Below are 23013 nucleotides of genomic sequence, written 5' to 3'. Positions count from 1 at the left end.
AATCAGAGGCCAAGCTCCTCCCCCTGCCCGCTCCCGCTCCCCCGAAACTCCGCAACCTGCCAACGGTCCTGGGTTTGGCAGTTTGCGGACCAGTGTAGGTGGGAGAGGGCCTGGAATCCGCGGAGCGCGGGGGCTGCCTAGGAGCCTTGGCCCTCGGAACAGGTGGTGGCAGGGTGGAAGGGGACGGAGCCCCTGGGCCTCCTGCTTTATATTTACCAGGCCGTGGAATCCCAGGATTTCTGTGCTTCCTGAGTTCTTACTTCCCTTTTATCTTACCTCAGAGGAAAGCACCATCCAGAAGGCACTTGGCCTGAGGTCTCACAAGAGTTAGAGGCACAACTGCAATTCAGACCCTACTAACGCCAATTTCTGACATTTTCCACCCAACCAAAGACCCTCTACTAGAGAGAAACGCTTGACCAGGCTCATCCAGCTCATGGGGCCTCAGAACCCTGAAGAAAGCTTTGCTATTGTCTCCTGCTTCCCCTGTCCCCTTCTGCAAGGCCTGGGGAACCAGGTTCTCACTCAGACCTGCAGAGGCTGGTTGGAGGGGAGCTCGTCTGTTAATATTTCCTGGGCACTTATTTTGAAAGACTCCCTCCTGGAAAGTTCAACATGCATCATCATACCTGAGCATCCCAGATTCCTTTGTAAAAAATTGACAGAATTCACATAAGGTTCACCATTTTAAAGTGTACAATTCAATGGCTTTTATTACATTCACACTGTTGTGCAACCATTACCACTATTGAATTCCAGAACATTTTGTCACTCCCCGCAAAAGAAGCCCCATACAAGCCAAGCGGTCACTCCGTATTCTTTGCTTTAGCCTAGAGCAACACGTAAGCCGTTTTCTGTTTTGACGGATTTACCTCTTCTGGACACTTCGTGTGAACAGGATCACACAACATATGATCTTTTGTGTCTGGCTGTCTTTTACCTAGTATAGTGTTTTCGAGGTTTCTCCATGTTGTAGCATGTACTAGTACTTCATTCCTTTTAAGGCTAAAGAATACTCCCCTGCATGATTACACCTTATTTTGTTTATCCATTCCCATCGATGGACTTTTGGGTTGTTTCCACTCTTTGATTTTCATGACTAACTCTGCTATAAACATTTGTGTACGTGTTTTTTTTTTTTTGTTTGAATGTATGTTTTCAGTTTGTTTTGGATATATGCTTGGGAATGGAATTGCTGGGTCATATGGCAATTCCGCATTTCACTTTTTTTGAGGAATTGCCAAAATGCTTTCCACAGTGGCTACACCATTTTACATTCCTACCAGTGATGCATGAAAGTTCAGGTTTCTCCTCATCAATGCTGGCTATTTTCATTTAAAAAAAAAGTTTATAGCCATCCTAATAGGTGTGAAGTGGTATTGCACGGTGGTTTTGATTTGCATTTCCTTTGTTGTTGTTTGTTTGTTGCATGGCTTTTCTGAGCTAGTTTTGTAGTTTGTATCCTATGACAGTTTGTCATGTGTGGCCACTAAAGTCTGTTCTGTTAGATTTATGGTCAGCTAGTGATTTCACAGAAATTTCCTTAAATACTTGGAACTAAAAAAACAAAAAAAAAACAAAACCTCCCAGTCTTAGTGGATGGTGCGTGTGTGCATGTGTGTGTGTATGTGTGTTGGGACATGTATTCAACACTCAGCTAGACAATTTACAACTGTATCTCAGCCTTTGCTTCCTGCTTGTGCAGAGCCTGAAGATAAGTCAGAGATAAGAGCTTAGGGCCTTCTCAGGTCTTTTCTGAGCCCTGGGTATTTGCATGGCTTTCTGGATTCCCAGAAATGTGTGGCAGCATTCCAAAATCCTTATTCTCATTCCCTAGCGTTTCTCTTCCAGGCTTTTAAGTTAGACTATTGTTTTCCCCAACTGTTATTCCCTGCCTGAGGAAGCAGCAGCTAACACATTTGACTTTAAGTATTTTTGACAAATTCTCCCTGGGTAGCTGCTTCAACCCTGGGATCATTCTGAGGTAGATGAAATAAAGTCAGCTGTTTGAGACAGCTCTTCCAGGAGTCACCAGACAGGTCAAAACAAAAACCACAACTGTTTGAGAATAAGGTCTCTTCTGTTCCCTCTGGTTCCAGGTATATACTGGGAATACCAACTGTTGCCTTCCAGGTCACTACCAAGTTGGGGAGTGGGAGATGGTACCAGGTAGGTTAAAATATCTTATTTTATCGAGGCTCATATGTGTTTTTCTTGAATAATCATTCCCGTGCTTGCTGTATGACATTGATTAGATTCCCCAAAATGTTGATTCTCACAGTTTTTGCCAGATTATTCATTGCTTCTGTGGAGGAACAGACTTCTGGAGTTCCATACTCCACCATTTTTGCCGACATCACACTCTGTATACCCCTTTTAGGTAACTACTCATTAGGAGCTAAGTTCCTGAGAAGTTTAGTAACTTGCCCATGTTGTATCCAGTAACATGAAGAAAAAGGATTTGGACACAGATCATCTGACTCTAGAGTCTGTTATATCCAATTGTAGCATTTGTCCACTCATTCAAGAATATTAATAATTCTACATCTACTAAGTGCTAGGTATAGTTCTAGAAATTCAAGATTACCTCATAGTACAAAATAGAAACTATTCAGGTCCCTGAGAACTTGTACTTTTATGGAGGGAAGGTCATGACAGACATTTAATAGATATTTGATATTAGAACTTCAGAAGTGCTATGGAATAAAGAAATTGAGATATTTATTTTATATAAGGACTGTTATGGGAGTGGTGTGTATACAATTTTTTAACATTTATTTTGTCTTGGTTGCAAATTTTATAGAAAAGTTGCAATAGTAGTACCTGAATTCCTATATATGCTAAAGCAGATCTATTCATGGTTAACATTTTGCTACATTTGCTTTATCTCTCTCTCATTTGATAGTAAGTTGTATTACATTGTGCCTGTTTACTCCTTCATAATTAATTATTTCCTAAGAATTAGGAAATTCTCTTATACAAGCGCAGGGTAGTTATCAATTAGGAAACTTAGCATCTATACAATAGTATTATATAATCAACAACTTACATCCTGAATCTAAATTATGTTATGTCCTCTCATTTGACTGATTATAATATACATTCTTTATCTGTGGTAATAGTCTTTGTTCTGAAATCTACTTAGTTTCATAGTGGTATAGGTACTCCAGCTTCCTTTTGATTAGTATTAGCACTGTTTATCTTTCCCCATTTCTTTACCTTTTTAAAATTTTTTAAATGTTTATTTATTCAGAGAGAGAGATAGAGAGCAAGTGAGGGAGGGGCAGAGAGATCCAGAGACAGAGAATCCCAAGCTGGCTCCACACTGTCAGTGCAGAGCCTGACACAGGGCTTGAAACCGCAAGCCACGAGACCATGACCCAAGTGGAAACCAAGAGTCAGACATTTTAACCAACTGAGCCACCCAGATGCCCCTTCCCATTTCTTTGCCTCAACTTATCTGTATCTTTATATTTAAAGCAAGTTTTGTGTAGGCAGCAGTAGTGGGGATTTCTTTTTTATGCATTTGAGCAATCTCTGCCTTTTTATTGGAGTGTTTAAACCATTTACATGTAATGAGTTATTGATATGGTTAGGTGTAAGTATATCATCTTGCAGTTTGATTTCTATCTGTTCCATGTGTGTGATTTTTATTTTCCTCTTTATCTTGCTTTATTTTAAAGTATTTGAACATTTTACTCCATTTTCTCTTTTGTTGGCTTACTATCTACAATTCTTTGTTTTTGCCATTTTAGTGGTTGTTTTAGGATTTATAATACACATCATTAACTTGTTACAATTTACTTTCAAGTGATTCTATACTACATCATATATATTATAGGAATCAACTTCTCCATAGTGTATTTTCATTTATCTCCTAGTAGCCTTTATGCTATCTATGCCATACAGTTCACTTTTACATATATTATAAACTCCACACTACAATGTTTTCTCTTAAATGTAACTAACTTTAAAGGGATTTAAATAATAAGAATAAAATCCTACATATTTATCCATAAAGCTACCATTTTCAGTGCTGTTTATTCCTTTGTGAAATTTTATATTTCCATCTGGTATAATTTTCCTCTGCCTGAAGGATTTCTTTTAACAAATCTTGTAATGTGGTTCTACAGGCATGAATTCTTTCAACCTCTGCATGCCTAAAAATCATATTTATTTGCATTAGTTTTTGAAAGATGCTTTCACTGGGAATTGAATACTAGGTTGACAGTTTACTTCTTTTAGTACTTTCAAGATGTTTCACAGTCTTCTTACTTGCATTGTTTCTCACTAGAAATCTTCTAGCACACTTGTCTTTTTTTCTTCTTCATGTAAGGTGTATTTTTCTCTGGTTGCTTTTAAGGGTTTCTCTATCACTGGTTTTGAGTAATTTTATTATGATTTGGCTTAGAGTGGTTTTCTTCGTGTTTCTTGTGCTTAGAGTTTGTTAACCATCTTGAGTATGTGAGTTAGTTTTTATCATGTTTTGAGTATTTTAAGCTAATATTTCTTCAGATTTTTTTTTGTATGTCCCTTTTCTATCCTTTCCTTTGGGGATTCCAATTATAGATATAGTAGGCAGCGTGAAGTTGTACTACTGTTCACTGATACTCTTTTCATTTTCTTTTTTATTATGATTTTTTCTGTGTATTTCATTTTAGATTGTTTCCATTGCTGTCTTAAATTCACTAATCTTTTCTTCTTTAGTGTCTGATCTGTTGTTAATCCTATCGAGTGTGACTTTCACATCAAGCATTGCAGTTTTCCTCTCTAGCTGTTCAATTTGGGTCTTTTTTTTTTGCATCTTGTGTCTCTCTACTAACTTTTTCAACATATGGATTACAGTTATAATAACTATCTTAATGTCTTTGTCTGCTACCTCTAACAATGCGCCCAGTTATGGCTTGTTTTAATTAATTGAATTTCCTCCTCATTATAGGTTATATTTTCCTGCTTTTCTACAGGCCAGGTAATTTTTTATTGGACATTATGAATTTTAATTTGTTTTTGTATTCCTATAACTATTCCTGAACTTTGTTCTCAGATGGAGTTAAGTTATGTGGAAAGAGTTCAGTCCTTTCAGGTTTTGCATTAAAGATTTGTCAGATAAAGCCGATGCAGTGTTCAGTCTAGGGCTAATTATCCCCCACCTTTGAGGCAAGATCCTTATGAGTACCCTATACAATTCTACATGAATTATGAAGCTTTCTAGTTCAGCAGCTTGGAGCAGACACTACTCTTGGTCCTGTGACAGTACCTGGAGATGTTTCTGCTTATCCTTTTAAAAGGTTCTTTCTGTGGTTTGGGTAGTGCTATGATCTGAATGTTTGTTTCCTCTCAAAATGCATATGTTAAAATCCTAGCCCCCAAAGATGATGGATTAGTAGGTGGGGACTTTGGGGAGTACTTAAGTCATGAGCATGGAACTCTCATCATGGGATTGGTGCCTTATAAAAGAAGAGAGCTGCCTGGCCCCTTCCAGCATGTGAGGACTACACAGTGAGAAGTGGACCACCAGAAAAGGGCCTCACCCAACCATGCCAGCATCTGGGTCCTAGACTTCCAGCCCCCAGAACTGTGAGAAATAAATTTCTGTTGTTTATAAGCTGCCCAGTAATGGTATTTTGTTATAGCAGCCTGAATGGACTGAGACAGGTAGTTTCCTCACACAAGTGTGCTGATGAGCATTCTGTTGAATACGTGAGAGGGACCCTCTACAGCTCTCCTCTCTCTTGGACTCTGTCCTGTGAGCTGCAGCTCCCTTGATCTCCTCAGACTCTCAGCTTCTTCAGTCAGGCAGGCAGTCCACTGGGCTCCCTGAGCTGGGCCTGGAACTCTGTCCAGGCACTCAACTGATAAAATTGTAGAATTAATCTCCTTTGTTTCCAAGTCTTCAGGATCTTTGACCTTCATGGTTTGATGTCTTGTATGTTTCAAATATTTTGTTCAGACTTTATGTTATTGTTTTAGGAGGGAGAATGAAGTTAGTCCCTTTTTCTCCATCTTTGAAAGGGCTTTTAATTTTTTTAATTTTTTTATTTATTAATTTTGAGAGGGGAGGGGCAGAGAGAGGGGGAGAGAGAGAGAGAGAATCCCATGCAAGCTCTGTGCTGTCAGCACAGAGCCCAACGTGGGGCTCAATCTCACAAACTCTGAGATCATGACCTGAGCCAAAATCAAAAGTCGGATGCTTAACTATCTGAGCCATGCAGGCACCCCTTGAAGGGCTTTTTAAATTTTTGCTTTTTATTTCTGCTTTTACTGCATTGTAATCAGAGAATTGTTTGTAATATTTCTAATGTGGAACCTACTTATGTTTCCTTTGTGATATAACATATGATCAATTTCAATAAATATTTCATGTCTGCTTGAGAAGAAAGTATATTCTTTATTAAAGGGTACAGCATTTAATACATATTTATGGAATCTAATTTAACATTAATGTTGGTTAAGTCTTCTCCATTTAGACTTATTTTTTGTTCACATGCCCTTCTTGTCCTGAGAGTGGTGTGTAAAACTGTCTTATCGTTATTATTTTTATCTATTTCTCCTTGCATTGCTGTCATTTCTATTTCATTGATAAGTGGTTTCTGTGTAATCTGGTACATAGATATTAATGGCTGATATATTTTATTGTAGATTGTGGGTTTTTGCCTTATAATATGTTTTTATTTGTCTTGTTTGATGCTTTTTGGTCTAAATTCTGCATTGTCTAATAGTAAGCTTACTACTATTCTTTAGAGTTGTTCTATTTAAATAGCATAACTTTTCCTATCCTCTTTTATTCTTTAGCCTTTGAATCACTTTGTTTTAAATGTCTCTATCCTATATAGAAGAGACTGGAATTTTGCTTTGTAAAATATTTTGAAAATCTATTTCTTTTACTAGGCAAGTTAAATATCCTTCGCATTTATTTATTTATTTATTTATTTTTAAATGTTTATCTATTTTGAGCAAGAGGGAGGGAGGGGAAGAGAGAGAAAGGGAGAGAGACTCCCAAGCAGGCTCCATGCTATCAGCTTTCCATGCTATCAATTTCATGAACTGGGAGATGATGACCCGAGCCGAAACCAAGAGTCAGACTCTTAACCAACTAAGCCACCCTGGTGCCCCTCTCCTTCACATTTATTGACATGACTAATAAATATATTGGTGTCAATTTTATGTTATGCTTACTTTGCTTTTTTCTCTATAAGTCCCCTTTGCTTTTTTTTAATAAAAATTGTTTTGATATTTACAAAAGTATACATTTTTGCTCTACTAGTTACCTTTGATTGATATCTTTTAACATACCCTTATTTAACTTTTATCTCAACTATGAATTATCTGCCTAGATTGTGAATTCTAAATGGTGTCATTTGATTCCTACCTGTTCCTCTTTCTGTCTTCTCTCTTGGCTCTAATTTTAAGTTACATGCTTTCTACTTGGTCAGAACCTATGATATTTACAAATTATTTTCCACCTTTGTCCCCAATCCTTGTTTAACTATTAGATCTACATGCTCTAAATATACTTTAAATACACTACACAATCACCATCATTCTCTTTTCCCCCCACTCCTCAGTCATGTCTTGAGCAGACAGAATTCCTCATCTAGCAGGTTATCTTAAAAGGGCTCATGTGTACAGGATTCTCTCACTCTTTGCATATATAATTTTTCAATAGCCTTGATAATTGAATGATAGCTATATTGCATATAAAGTCCTTGGCTTACAACTCATCTCCTTTCTGTTGGTTATCTGAATATAAAGCTCCATTCTTGCCTTGCTTTACAGGTTGCTCTCAAATATCCTGTTGCCAATAGAATTTTCATACTTTTAGAGGTATTATGACTATTGTGTCTGGAGGTCTTGAGTATTGCTTCTTTTTCTTTCTAGTCTAATTACTGTATAGGCTATATTTCTGAGTTGATCATTCTCAACTTGCCCAGGCACGTGGTTGACCTTTACATAAATTTAAGTTTTCTTCTATTTCCATAAAGTGTTCTTGAATTCTGTTTTTAAAGTATTAGTTCTATTCCATTGTTCCCTCCAATTTTTAGGGATATCCCTGTTCCTGAACATGTGAGAAGGGGTAGGATATAGTAGAAAAGCAGAGGGACTGGTTTGAGACGGGAGTGCAGATAATTCGTTTACTCCAACGGGCAGGAAAGCAGAGGGTGTGGACATGGATGCTGACAGGTGGCGTCTAAGGAAGCACACTTCTAATTGCTTTGTTTTTCTCAGTGGTAAGGAAGCAAGATCGAAGCTAACTCTCTAATTTTCCCCACCTGGAAAGAAGAATGGAGATGAGTGTGTTTGCCAAATTTACATCTGTGGTCTGAATGTGAATCCTTTGCCAAAATTTGTGGACTATGTTCCAGAAGGAGTTCTACCTGGTAGAACACCCAGAGCTTCTTCCTCCTGGGATTTGCTCATGTCCAGAGGAACAGAAAACGGCACTGATGGAGAATATGAATGGAGGGAGAGGCCAGGCACATCTCTGATGGGAATCTGGAGGATTGTCTGTGGGAGGTGTGAAGACCTGCTCCATATTGCTTCTGGAACAGTGAGAGAAAGACATAGGGACATTGACTTTGAGTGAGTATAAGAAAGAAATTTAAGGGACTGGGTAAGGCTGTTGTGTGAGGCAGTGAATCCTCTCTCCCAGGGAGTATTCCTTAAGTGGCTGAACATCATGATGTCAGGGATGTTGGCTTGGAGATTCCTAGTCAGCAGGGTGATTGTCAAATGGTCTTCACAGCAACTCCAACTTGACTATTCACTGTCTCTCTCTATCAAAACCCTCTTGGTCCAATCTACCTTCAACAAATATTCAGAATGCAACCATTTGTAACTTCCTCCATCTGATTCCCCTGGACCAATACATGGTTTTCTCTCTCCTGAATTATTTCAACGGCCTTCTAGATGATTTCTCTGCTTCCTTCTTGGCCCCCACTCTATTCTCAAAACAGCAGTCGGACCTATCCTGTTAAATTGTAAGTCAGATAATGTCACTCCTCTGTGTGAAATTCCACATCGCCCAAAGTCCTAACAATCGCGTTCACGGTCACATGTGATCTTTCCACGCTCTACCCCCCACCCCAGCCAACCCCTGATCTCAACTTCAACTGCACTCTTCCTTGCCCTGTATTCCCTGCTCACTTACACGGGCCTCTGGCTGTTCCTCAGACATGCCAGACATGCTGTCTTTGCCCTCAAAGGGCCTTGGCAATTTCTTCTTCCTGGAATACTTCTGCCTCTGATACTGAGAGAGCTCACTTTTTTTCTGCTTTCTCCTTAGATTTCATTACCTATTCAAAGAGGCTCTGCCTGTCCACACTTTATAAAAAGGCACTTTTCATCTTTTGGTGTTCCTTTATTTTGCACAATAGTATTTATCGCCTACATATTATATATTTAATTATTTGTTTATATTCTGACTGCCTCGTCTGGCAGTGGCTTTGTCTGTTTCTCACTGCTGAATTCTCAGCGTCTAGAAGGGGCCCAGCACAGACAGAACCGGTGCTCAAGAAATATTTGTTAAGAGAATGAATAAGTGAATAGATGTGATTGTGTTTTCATGAGGAGATGGGATAATGTGACAATCAGCCAGGACTTGTCTCCTTCCTCTTGGAGGCAAGAGAAGGACCAAGGCTTTTAAAACTTGATAATGCTTTCAAATCTTATTGTGTTCCAGTTCCAGGTAAGAGGAAATAAACACATGGCTGCCTCTCTCCCTTACCGAGTATACAACCTAGACAGTACACAGTGCAGCTACCTGAAGTCTCTGAACAGTAAGTACCGGCAAGTGGACTAGGGGGGTAGGGGAAACCAGAAGTCCAAGCACCACCAGACTGGTGGTGCATGGGGCATATTTTGTACTTGGGTCTCTGCTGAGCAGAACTTAGTGTAGCCTGAAACCTAAAGTCAGGTGCTTGGTGCAGAGTTGCAGAAGAAACCCTCTGCTTCTGGCTACAGCAGCAAAATAGGGAACTCCTTTATCTATCTATCTATCTATCTATCTATTTATTTAATGTTTATTTATTTTTGAGAGAGAGAGAGAGTGAGAGAGAGAGCACAAGCTGGGGAGGGGCAGAGAGAGAGGGAGACAGAGAATCTGAAGCAGGCTCCAGGCTCTGAGCTGTCAGCACAGAGCCCGACGCGGGGCTCAAACTCGTGAACCACAAGATCATCACCTGAGCTGAAGTCGGGCCTTTAAGCAACCGAGCTATCCAGGTGCCCCGAAGGGAGCTCCTATAAATCAGAGCATGCGTGGGGGTGAGGATCCCTGCTTTTTCCCTCTTGTTTTTCCTCCACTCTGGTGTCCCAGCCATCAGGAGTCCATGGCTGGAGTGACAGTGGTGACAAACATGGCTGTCAACATAAAAAGGCAGGGGCTAGGACTCTGAGGAAGGGAAGCTTATATTCTGGACTCAGGGCGCTCTTTCTTCCTGCTTTGGGGGTCTTATCCCACCGGTACCTCAGGACTCTTGCTATCTGTCACTCTTCCCTGTCAGTTTTTAACCCAGGTCAGAGGGGTTGGGAGTGCAACATGCTCTTGAAGACACAGCAGCTGTCACATTTGGGACCAGTCAGAAAGCCTGGCCCCAGACACCCCCACCCCAATAAGTATCCTGTGGCTGGGACCTGCCCATCACCCCACCTAGGCTGTGGCCTCCTCAGATGAGGAGCTGGGCCGGCCCCCTGAACCAGAAGACAGAGAGGGGAGCTAATGAACCACTAGCCTTATAAAAACTGTCATGGTCTCTGGTTAGTCATGACAGCTTAAATACAGGGAGAGGGATAAAGCTGGAGCCCAGGAAGATGGGACAGAGGAGGAGCTGAGACCTGACCTTACAGAATGTTTCAAGGGCACTGAATGGGCCACGCTATGGCATCTGTGATGAAAGATGGGCACTGAGGAGGTAACCTCACTCGACTGTTCAGAGGCTGCATGAAGAGGAAGGTCCTTAGCAGTTAGAAGGGGTGAGTGGGGCAGGGAGGAGCTCATGTTTCTTTACACAGCTTCTGCTAAACGCTTCATATGTGCTATGCCAGGTAAGCCTCACTAAGCCTGGGACGTGGGGTGGGCCACCTATTTTCCAGAAGAGCAAGCTGAGTCCCAGAGCCGTTAAACCTCTGTGTCAAAGGCCACAGTCGTGGTGAGTGACAGGGCTGAGGAAGCCTTCAATAAACTTATATGCCTCCATCAGAATTGATATGAATGAAACCCCCCAGATTTCCTTCATTCCTACACTTTTGAATCCCAAACAGGCCATGAACTTGAGAAGACAGAAGCCACCAGCAGTGTGAGGGAAGTGTAGAAATCAAAATATTTCACTGTTCAGTGGTTTGCTGAACACAAGACACTCCACCCCATGTCATGAGACATGAAAGAACAGGGGCTGGGGCCCTTGGTACCTTCACAGGTCTCCCTGAGGAGCTCGTCTCTGGCTGACAAAGATGGGGAGCGGGTTTTCCACACCTCTCATCTGGTCTTCTTGTCTCTGAGGAGGGCGCTGCCGTCAAGGATGGATTGGCCACAGTTCAGCCCAGGCCAGGGTGGCTGTCACAGCTGGGAGAATTCATGGCGCTCTCGGTGGTTCCCAGACCTGCACGCCTCTCTTAGCAGAGAAAGTGACTAAGGGGAAGAGATTTGCTTTGAGTCCCAACTAAGTGTGGGTTAAGACAGACCACTCTTTCTGAGGAAGGGGAAGCCAGAGGAACAAACCCTAGCTTTCAGGTTGAGGGGGGATGCGGTTCTGTGGGCCTGTAGGGGAGGACACGCGGAACGCCCCTATGGGCATGGGCAGGGGGCCACAGGAACTTCTCTCAGAGGCTCAAATCCAGGGGCTTGCTCGGCTCTTCATGGGTGAGGGGCGTGGTCTCAGGACTCCAATTGGTAAACGGCAATGGAGAAAGATCTAGCTCAGGGGCTGTGTATTTATAAGCTGCGAATTACTGAGTAATTAAATACATAACACATAGAACCGGGGAGTAGAAGTGCTAACAGCCTCCCTTATGTTAATTGTATGTGTCACTGAGCACATCGGCATCAACTGCTTCATATTCGTGATAATAGTCAGTGTGTAGGGTTCTAGAACCTCTAGACTGGCACATTCAGAACCTTAGAGGCCATCCAGCTTGGTCTCCCATATCTGATATTAGAATTCTCATGGCTACTGTTCATGCCAGGGAGCACTGATATTATCTTGAGTAGCAACGAGCATGCAACAATGGGTAGAATTCATCTGGGGACTGGTGCCCATCCCCCTCTGGGCAGCCTGGCAGACAGGATCCATTTCTGCCTGGTGAACGGTGCATGATCTCACATTTCCCAAATACCTCTTGTCAGAAAGGAATGCCTAAGGGCACCTGGGTGGCTCAGTCCATTGAGTGTCTGACTTTGGCTCAGTCATGATCTTGCGGTTAGTAAGTTCAAGCCCCACATCCGGGTCGCTGCTGTCAGCCTATCAGCACAGAGCTGGCATCAGATCCTCTGCGCCTCCCCTGTTTACACTCTACCAAAAATAAATAAATATTAAAAACAAACTTAAAAAAAAAAAAAGAATGGAATGCCCAAACTTGGGTGAGGCACTGGGTCAGAACATACATAAGCTTAGGTCCCTGCTGCCTGTCTCCCTCCATCTCCTTTTCAGGGCAGATGGCACCCACTCCTCCCCAGAACAGTCCTGGCAGGCGAGTGATAAGGTGGGGGCCAGGGAACCTGGGTGAGAGGGGATCCCCCCCGACTCCATCCTGGGTGATCTCAGACCTGCCTCATTGGTGCCCCATGTCCGGCCCAGCTATATTTGGAAGCTCAACTCTGAAACTAGAGTGACTGGGCCACCCCAGTCCCTTCCCCTCACAGGGGCCAGTTTCTCACCTCTTTTAATCAAGTCTTCCATTTCTCCAGGCAACCCACACAAAAGGCCTGGGCCAGGTGGTGGAGATACTCTGGCTCCTACACAGAGGTTCTATTTTCTGTTCTGCCTTCTTCCAGGCTGGGTAATTATGGATCTGTCCTCAGAGGCATTCTGTTTCTTAGCATTGGCTGCTCGAAAGCCCGTGTACATGAGGCTGGTCTCACCACTTCTATCTAGTGTTACACTGCAGAGTACTATATCACAGACACGCGGCTGTCTGTGCCCAGTGTGAATACGCTCAAGAGCACATTCTAACATGTGGACCATGTGTGTGTGTGTGTATTGGTATATGACCAGAGTGCTCATCGACCAATAGGTATTATCAAGTGCCCACTATGTGCCAGGCCAAGGTGGTCTAGGTTCGAGGGCACACCGTCATGAACTGGCGGGGAAAGATGGCGGCCCCCATGGTTTACATCTTAGTGGCAGCAATAGTAAACTCTGAAGTCGGGTCATTTCAGGTGGCGAGCAATGCTGAAGGAAATAAGCAAATCGATGCTAGTGAATGAAAGTCGCAGTGAGCTAGCTATGGGTGGCTGCTTCTGATGAGGTCATCAAGTTAACTTCTTATGGGGGGACATGAAGGTGTGGAGGCCAAGCATTCCAGGCAGAGGGAACAGCAGAGGCAGAAGCCCTAGAAAGGAACCAGTGTGGTGTTTGTAGCTGGAGAGCAGTAGCAGAGATGGGGGAAGTAGGGCAGTGGATGGTGGGAGCTGAGATCGGAGATGTTAGCAGGGGCCAGGTCCTAAAGGGTTCAAGAGGTCAGACCTTGGACTCTTCAGTCAAATTTCCCAGGTCCCATTTTCTACTATGCCACCTACTAGTTGTGTGACCTTGAGACAAGTTATTTAACCTCTCTGGGTCCCTGGATGGTGCTGGTGGGGGTAATGCTAGTACCTCCTTCAGAGAGTTGTGAACCAATGAGTTACCAGAAGTAAAGGGCTTAGAACACCACCTGCCTCATGGTGCATAGCTGTTCTTTTTATTAAGTGTTTGCTATTATGAGAAGCCTTATCGTTATTACAAAAAAGGAACTAAGGTTTTAAGAGATATACATTTGTCTGCTGGGACAAGTTCTGCTCTGGAAATTAGGGGAGACCTGAGCCTTAGTCCTTGTTCCATCTTCAAGTCCCTGGGTGTCCAGATCCTCTAAGTGGGTTCCAAAGCAGTTCTGTGGGACCCCAGCTTAAGTAGTTGGCATAGCAGTAACCTCTGAGGGGTGAGGTCTTAATGACACCAGAAAAGGAGCTCAAATCTCATCAAGAGAGCATCAGAGGTGACCTAAAGCTCAAAGAACACATCTGCCACCTGAAGCAGGGAAGGGAGGCAAAGCAAAGAAATGAGAGGGGCAGGCACAGGGCTGGAGGGGATTGGAAAGCAAGGCCAGCCTCCTAGAAGCCATCTTTATTGGTCCCGGCCTCACCATGCACCATGGGGATGGCTGGGATGAAGCCCCAAGGTCAGATGCACACTGGGCTTTTCATCTTTCGAATGAAGGAGTTGATTGAGTTGATTAATAAGCTCTTTTAAGCCACTCCTCTCAAGATACCCATGGGAGGCCGCACCGTTGAGGGGCTAGGAGGGTAAAAGGAGAGGATTCTTTGAGAATAAAGAGTCCTGCCTGGGTCTGTGGTTGTCTTGGGATACAAGGTTTGGTTTCCTTTCTGCTAGCTGGACGTGGAGAAGGAACTAGTATTTATAGTCCTAGCTAAGGGTCCTGCTCTGTGATCAGACCTCTTATGTGTGTAGCCGGCCAGCTCTGGGGAGGGCTTCCATCAGAAATGCCCACCCTTCTCCCCAACTGGATGAAAAGAGGCACTGACAAGTTCTGCACATTTACAAACACACATCCACGCCCCTACCATGCATGGGTTTCTGAATATTTCCAGGTAAATCAGATTTTTGTAAATCAAATTTTGTGTTCAATGCACTTTGGCTGCTTGCTGTTTAAAGAAACCCTGTTGCAAGTCCTCTTGTGAAGCAAATATCTCTCCTCCCATAAATATCAATGTTCATATTTAGGCTTTCAAAGTATGGAAGCCCCTGTCTGTTCAAGGGTGTGTGTGTGTGCATGTGTGTGTGTGTGTGTGTGTGTGTGTATGTGTATGTGCACGCATGTGTGTGTGTGCATTTGCATTCATTCTGGCACATAAAAGGATCCATGAATAAAAATGTTTTTTCTCTCCTAGGCTTTGTTGTGATATGTTGCTGGAAAAAAGACACACTGTTCAAGCAAAGGGCAGACCCTGAGCAGCTCAGGTCTCTGTGTGCTTCCCATTCTTCCTGACTGCTGCTGGAAGTCAGCAGCTGACTGCTGCTCCCCAGCGGGTAGACCCCATGGGTCCCACCTCAGCGCGAAGCGCGGAGGCACTTAACAACTTGGAAAGACAAAAAATTTTTCTACTACCTGGAATAGGGTGGGGAAGGGAGGCAGGTGGGTGAGTGTAGAGGGGCTAACCAGGAATGCTAGAATTCATTCACAAGATTGCATTCTACAATCAATTATTCATCAGGAAACATCCAGGGAACCACTGTTATTTGCTTCCTGCTTGTCTGCAGGACCAGGGTGGTGGCCCTGACAGTTTTGTATTCCCGTGCTCCCATGAGTGGCTCAACTTTCCCTTGTAAATTTGTGGCACCACCCTGGGCTTTACGGCCTGTCTCCCCAGCCCGCGCCTCTGACCTCTGCATGGGGGAAGAGTCCCCTTTACTCCCTGGCCTTCTGCAGGCTGGTGTGGGGACAGGCCAAGAAGTCTCTGGAAAGACTCTCCTTCATCATTTATTAATGGTCCCTGGCCTCTTCCCTGAAATAATTAGGGTTGGGATATTTTCGTATCATGCAGTTAATTGCCATCTGTACTGTTTAACAAGTGAGGGCACTGGGTAGTAATCTGGAGGCCCACCGAGGATGGGACATGAGTCATGGTGTTGGCTGCCACAGCTTGATGGGAGGGGGACGTGCAGAGGGAGCCGGCGCTGGGATGTGGGAGGTGCCGGACTCACAGTTCACAGGGAAAGTGTTAAGAACCAGGCTTCTCCTTGGGAGCAGGAGCCCAAACGAGATCCTGGCAGAAAGCTGGGTTCTCACCACAACAGACACCCACAGGATGTCCCAGGAGCTGCCTCAAGAACATGAAGATTGGGGATCAGAAGCCCTGTGCTCTAGCCCTCGGTTCGCTGGAGGAGAGTCTGAGCTGGGGATTCCAGTGTGTGTGTGATTTGTTGAGGGAGCAGCAGAGGACTGAAGAAGAATCTAGGCCAAGCTGCCACTTCGGGCAAGGTCTTGCCTGAGCCTGATCCCTCAGGGAATTCTGGAGCGTGAATGGCCCCTTGGAGTCTGTCCAACCTTAAGACAGGGGGCCAGCCTTCATATTCTGACAACAGTGTCACTAGCCAAGGGTTATTACAGAGGGTGGGGGTGTGACAGAGGGCTTTCACCTCCTGAGTGTCTCCCCGGGAAATGGCTTCTGTCCTGTCAAGTAAGGACAACCCATTGGAGAAGGCACAGCTATGACCTATTGGCAGCCAACACTCCAGCAGCTTGGTGAAGGAGATGTGGTGGGGCACCAGCGGCCTCTGACACAACCTTCCAGGCTGAGAGACAGTGGACATCTAGTCTCTCTGAGGCCCAGTTCCTGCCCACAAGAGGATTCGCAGCCTTCCAGGGCTCTCTTACAAGAGAGCACAGAAGACTGGTGTGGAGGGCATCTCTTAGCTGTCACGTGCTATATAAATACCCTGCCCCTACTCCTGCACAAACCCCTGCTATTCCATGAGGAACTGCCTGGATGCAACTTTGCATGTGGCTGGAGTGCACAGACTAATGCTTGGCTGGATTTATAAGGTGTCTCTCTTTACCCTCTGCCCTGGCCTGGGCACCCTCCATTAGACAAACGTTCTTTTGGGAAGGCATTATCCTTGGGGATAATTCACAGAGAAAGGGGAGAGGGGCTAATTTTCGGTTCTGTCATGAATGCCAGTGTGAGGATCCTTCCCAGGCCATCCTAGACTAGAGTCAGGGAGAGTGACAGGGGCCAAGCAGATGGCCACTGACGGGACTGCAAGAGGGGCCTCTTCCCACCCTCATCCATTTAGGGCAGGCTGACTGGTAAGCTAGAAAGGGCTGAGCACTCAGGCTGGTGACAGCTGCTGTCTGTCCCTCAGGGAAGACAGTGAGTGCAAAAGAAGCTCTCCCTCCCCATCCCGCTAAACCCCCTCCTTCACTAAGCCTTGCCCTAGCTCCTAAGAAAAAGGGCTGCCTGGCCAAAGGTGGCTTCCGTGGGACAAACCAGGAGAGGTGATTATTGGGAAATGTGGCGCTTTCTGTTGTGAAGGCTACTGGGGAGACAGGCAACTCTGGGGTCTGGGCAGTCTTGTAGGTGGGGGGGGGGGCAGTGTCAAAAGAGCCCTGTGATGAGCCTGGGGCTCAGTATGGTCTGGAGGGCAGCAAGTATTAATAGTCCAAGGTCAGGGGGCGCCTGGGTGGCCCAGTCGCTTAAGCATCTGACTTCGGCTCAGGCCGTGATCTCACAGTCTGTGAGTTTGAGCCCCGCATTGGGCTCTGTGCTGACGGCTTGGAGCCTGGAGCCTGCTTCGGATTCTGTGTCTCCCTTTCTCTAACCCTCCCCCGTTCATGCTCTGTCTCTCTCTGTCTCAAAAATAAATAAACATTAAAAAAAAATTTTTTTTAAATAGTCCAAGGTCAGAAAGGTTGACCACTGTCCATCAGGCCTTCAAGGGAGAGAAGAAAATGATACTCTGGTGTTTCTTTCCACCTCCGGAGATGTCCTTCAGCCTTCAGCAAGACCGTTGTCTCCCCTTTGCCCACGAGACACCTTGGTGCCCCCTCAGGATGTCACCAGCTTACCCCTTCCTAGGGGAGGAGGGGTTCCACTTCTAGGACACCCTGCCCTACTCCTTTCCTCCTGAACTCCTGGCTGTGCCCCGCCTCCTGGGGAGCAGTGAGGCAGGCTGGCCTGTTCCTCTGTTGGACTGAAAAATCCAGAAAATGGAATGTCATTAGTGGGAATGTGAAATTATTTCTGGGAGGAAACAGAGCATGTGTGTGTGTGTGTGTGTGTGTGTGTCTGTTGGGAGGCCAGGTCACACTGTCCCCCATCCCAGGAATACAGACACCTGCTTGAAGCAGAGAGGTCAAGACTCAGCGAGGACAGGGCTGACTAAGGACAGCCTTGGCTCCACTGCCGTTCGCCCAGCTTGAGGTTGGGCTCTGTGTCCCTGAGGTGGGCAGGAGAGGCGAGCCAGGCAGAGGATGTGCTTCAGGGTCCAGAGACTGGATTTACTCATGGGAACCACGCCAGGGGTCAGGCCTAGGGCACTAGAGAAGGAAAGTAGTACAAAGTCCACCAAAATGGTCATGGGGCCTGCTTGGAAGAGGTGGGGCCTGACAGAAGTGCCCCATTTGAATTGGGAGGGATGAGGAGAGAGAGAGCGCATGGGGAGAGCGACTGTGCCAGCTAAGTGTGGAGGCTGGAGGCAGGGAGGGAGGCCTGGTGGGAAGAAGATCTGCCCCAAATAATGATCATTGGATACTGATGATATTCCAACTAACTGAACACCCACTATGTGCTGGGCACTATTTGTAGAACTTTCCATGTGAACTTCAATCCTCACAATGACCCCATGAGATAGGTACTTCCTCCACTTTAGGGGGGAAGAAACTGAGTCTCAGAGAGGTTAAGGAATTCACACGGGGTCACTCAACCAGTGAGTGGCAAAACCAGGATTTGAACCCAGATGTCCTGGCTCTGGGACGTCTATCCCTAATCAATAAACCTTTCGGTACGGGCCAGCACGCACTGATTGCTTATTATGTGCCAAACGCCATTCTGAGCCTTTTCTTCATGGAGCCTTCATTGCTGGTCCCATTTTACAGATGAGAAAACTGAGACCCAGAAGATTTCACATAAGATTACTCGAGGTCACTCAGAGAACAGTGGAGTCCGTGCTGGCCCCTAGGCAGTCAGAGTCCTTAGTGACCACACCACACCTCCACGTGTGGGTGAAGGCTCTGGACATGGAACTGGGGTGTGTTGACTTGCCCGCAGGCACTGAGAGTTTTTGTATGGCTTGATCACCGAGAGGGAGGAGAGATGTCGGCAAGATGTGTCCAGCTGGAGCATGTGCCAAAGTCTACTCATGAATGGGCAGGAGATGCAGCCCAGAGGTGAGCTTATGGACACATGGAGCCCTTTCTAGAAACCTTCTAGAAACTTGCCCCAGGAGTGGGGCAAGTTTTCTGCCTGGTGCAAAAGGCTTTTTCTCTCCAATCCCACTTCCTGGGAGCCTGCGGAGGCAGGGGGGCAGGGGGGGCAGGGGGGCAGAGGGCAGAGCCCGCCTCCTCTGTGGCTCCTGTGGCCTAGTTTCCAGGCGGCTGCCAGGTACTGGGGCCTGACAGACAGGTTATAAATATCCTCTAGTGACAGCAAGGCCTCCTCACTGACGCTGATGTGGATTAAGCCGGATGTGCAGCCTCAAGGTCACTGGCATGGCTGTGGCTTCAACTGCTCTTGGAGGGTCTAGGTGAGGGGGTGTTAAGGAGGCAAGAGCAGAGGGGCAGGGGCCTGAGCCCCAGGGGCAGGCCCAGCTCAGACTTTCCTGCCGTGTGGTCCAAGTGCTTCACTCCTGCTCTTACCTGCTCAGATCCTTTCTCAGCTCCCCCTACCTCCAGCCTCTTCTGCCCTCTTCAGCAGCCTGCCCCCAGCAGGTTTTCTTAGCCAGTCTGGGCCCCAATGCCCTTAGGACACAAGGTCTTGGTGGGGGAATGGGATGTCAGGTGAGGAAATGGGTTGTGAGGGGGGAATGGGTTGTCATGTGGGGGGATGGGATGTCAAGTGAAGGAAGGGGTGGGTTTTCAGGGAGGGGATGGGTTTCTGGATGGGCGGATGGGTTTCCAGGTGTGGGAGATGAATTGTCAGGTGGGGGATGGGTTGCCAGATGGGGAATGGGTTGCCATGTGGGGGGATGGGTTGCCAGGTGGGGGATGGATTGCCAGGTGGGGGATGGGTTGCCAGGTGGGGGGATGGGTTGCCAGGTGGGGAATAGGTTGCCATGTGGGGGGATGGGTTGCCAGGTGGGGGGATGGATTGCCAGGTGGGAGGATGGCTTGCCAGGTGGGGGATGGGTTGCCAGGTGGGGGATGGGTTGCCAGGTGGGGGATGGGTTGCCAGGTGGAGGATGGGTTGTCAGGTGGGGGATGGGTTGCCAGGTGGGGGGATCAGTTGCCAGGTTGGGGATGGATTGCCAGGTGGGGGGAAGGGTTGCCAGGTGGGGGATGGGTTGCCAGTTGGGGGATGGGTTGCCAGGTGGGGGATGGATTGCCAGGTGGGGGGAAGAGTTGCCAGGTGGGGGATGGGTTGTCAGGTGGGTGATGGGTTGCCAGGTGGGGGATGGGTTGCCAGTTGGGGGATGGGTTGCCAGGTGGGGGATGGATTGCCAGGTGGGGGGAAGAGTTGCCAGGTGGGGGATGGGTTGTCAGGTGGGGGATGGGTTGCCAGGTGGGGGATGGGTTGCCAGGTGGGGGATGGGTTGCCAGGTGGAGGATGGGTTGCCAGGTGGGGGATGGGTTGCCAGGTGGGGGGTGGGTTGTCAGGTGGGGGATGCATTGTTAGGTGGGGGATGCATTGTTAGGTGGGGCAGAATGGATGTCAAATGTGGGGTGGGTTTCTTTCTTTCTTTCTTTCTTTCCTTCCTCCCTCCCTCCCTTTCCTTGTTTCTTTTTCTTTCTTTCTTTCTTTCTCTCTTTCCTTCTTTCTTTCCCCAAGGTGTTTCTGTCCTCTACATGGATTGACACATAGGACACATAGACACAGTTGGGGCAGGTGGATGCTGGGCTGAATTGAGGAGGGCTGGACTCAAGCCTTATTCACAGGCCAATGTGGACGCTGAGCCCGGCATCTGTGACAGGACATGACAGTGGGAGAGAGCCATACACTGTAGGTGTGGTCAGGGTCAGAGGCTCTCTGGGTGGCCAGGGAGGAACTGCCAATTGGTCCGGATGCTAAAGAGATGGTAGAAATCCCAGCAGACCCCCTCAAAGACAACCTTGTGCTGCCCTTGCTCTGAGACCAAGGGCTCTTCCCTCCTCCAGAGTTGAGGAAAATGGGAAGGCAAATCCAGGCACAGTCACTGTGAGCCCGGGGGGCCAAGCTGGGTCAGGCTGCCGAGACAATTCTAGTTCATCCAGGAGAGGATTGAATGATGGATGAGCAGGTCCTTTCAAGAAGGTTGGCTGGAAAAATGCATGGACTGTCAAGAGCATCTCCTGGGGAACTTGTCCAGACTGCTTCGGCCCTGCAAGTCTCATCTCTGCCCCCTCTCTGCCTCCAGGAAGCCCAGATGCAAGTCAATCTGGAAGGAGGAGGTGCTGCAGTGGGGGGCTCAGAGGGAGGGCCCAGGCCCCGGGGCCTGACATGCCTACCCCACTGAGGGAGGGGAGGCAGAGGTTGCCAGCAGGGCCATGTTCTCACCAGACCCACACACTCCCCCTACAGAATTAAAAATAAGAGACTGTCGGAGGCCAAAATGACTCTGAGCAGTGAGCTGGGCATGAGCCGTGCTATTCCTGGCGCTCGGCTGCTGACATACCAGATTGGTCAGAAGCCTTTGCCACATATCCCTCCCTCTACACCTGGACACACGGACTCCCCACCCACTCTGGTCCCCATCTCAAGTCGCCCAGTTCTCGGGGATTTTGCTCACCCTCCCTCGGTGTACCTTCCCCATCTATAAAGTAGGAGTAACAGTAGTACCCATGCATGAGGTTGTCATGAGGGTTAAACCTCAGGGTTGAAGGTTAAGTGCTTAGAGCAGTGCCCGCAGGCAAGCATCTGGTAAATGTGAGCCGCTGTCCCTGCTACTGTTGTTAACTGGACCCTATTAATCAGATGATTGCCCCAACTCTCTGGTATCCACCACCAGTGAAGCTATGCTGTAGAAACATTTTCTGGATTTTTTTCCCAGGACACCAAAACTCACATGGGAGATGACAGGCAAAGGCTCAGCGTTCTTACCCTGCACTGAGCGGCCATCACTGGGCATGTTCCGCTGGATACAAATGGCCTGCCAGAAGTTGGTGGTGGGCAACCTTGCAGTGGGTAGAAATCAAAGATACTACTTGCTGAGTATCGCTGTCTGTTGAGTGACAGGCACAACCCCCTTCAGCGCTAAAAGGAGTTCTCACCCCAATGTTACAGATGAAGAACCAAGGCTCAGGGACGTTAAGGAAGGTGCCTACGGTCATAGAGCTAGTTGGTGGAGGAGCTGGGATTTGAACCTAGTCTGTCTAGTTGAGAGACACGGGTGCACTGCCCGATGGAGCAGGGTGCCTCCTGGGCCCCTCCTTGTGAGCCCTGTCAACACCCACTCTGCCCTCTCCCTGCCACACCCCACCCCTGCAGCCTCCTTCCAGCACCTTCTGACCCAGGCAACGTGGCTGAGGATTGAATGTGGAAGCACAGGGCTTCTTTCCACCCTTCTGGTTTGACTTGATGGCTGCTGGATGGGTTTTTCCTTCCTTTCTTGCTTTCAGTTTAAGCTGGTAGCTGTCATGCTGCTCGGATATCACTCACTGGCATTTAAATCCCAAGTCTTTTTATACATGGAAAGGAAAGGACTGACCTCGATTTGTGCCAAGGAGAGATGGCCACTGAGCTGCAGGCCTTCCTGGCAGCGTGAGGGGCACTGTCTCTGTGGGGCCCGCTCCTGGGCTGCCTTTGAGAGGAGCAGGGAGGAGCTGCTCCCTTCGCTGGTGTAGGAGACTCAGAGCTGCTCTGGAATGATCTGAAGGTGGGGGCATGCTGTTACCCCATTTGTGCTCAGCCCTCGGCCTCCAGTCCCACTATTCCAGACACCTTTGTCTCAGGGGCGGCAAACCGGGGGCCCATCACCAAATGCTTCCTTTGGCCCACACAGTGTTTTCACAATTTTGTACTTGAATGCTTGTGCCCCCTTATTCTTTCTGGCCCCCATGGCTTCCTATTGTCTTACTACTATTAACATTTGCCTGCTAGCTACTTGGTGAACGCATCTCCATACCTTCTGTGAATGCCTGTGGCCCTGGGAAACATAGAACCTCTTCATCCCT

The 23013-nt window shown here is 46.9% G+C and overlaps 1 long non-coding RNA gene across 1 annotated transcript; it reads left to right on the top strand.

The window, feature by feature from the left end:
• Positions 1 to 71: 71 nt before the first annotated feature.
• Positions 72 to 11972, top strand: LOC144616377 (uncharacterized). Its single transcript, XR_013555617.2, has 5 exons — positions 72 to 162; positions 2100 to 2169; positions 8227 to 8580; positions 9680 to 9776; positions 11257 to 11972. It is a non-coding gene; the product is annotated as an uncharacterized LOC144616377 (long non-coding RNA).
• The last annotated feature ends 11041 nt before the right edge of the window (positions 11973 to 23013 follow it).

The sequence above is a fragment of the Panthera onca genome, chromosome B2, assembly GCF_046562875.1.
Source record: "Panthera onca isolate mPanOnc1 chromosome B2, mPanOnc1 haplotype 2, whole genome shotgun sequence".
Classification (NCBI taxonomy): Eukaryota; Metazoa; Chordata; class Mammalia; order Carnivora; family Felidae; genus Panthera; species Panthera onca.
Note: the sequence above shows the minus strand (reverse complement) of the source record. Positions and strands in the feature narration are given on the sequence as shown.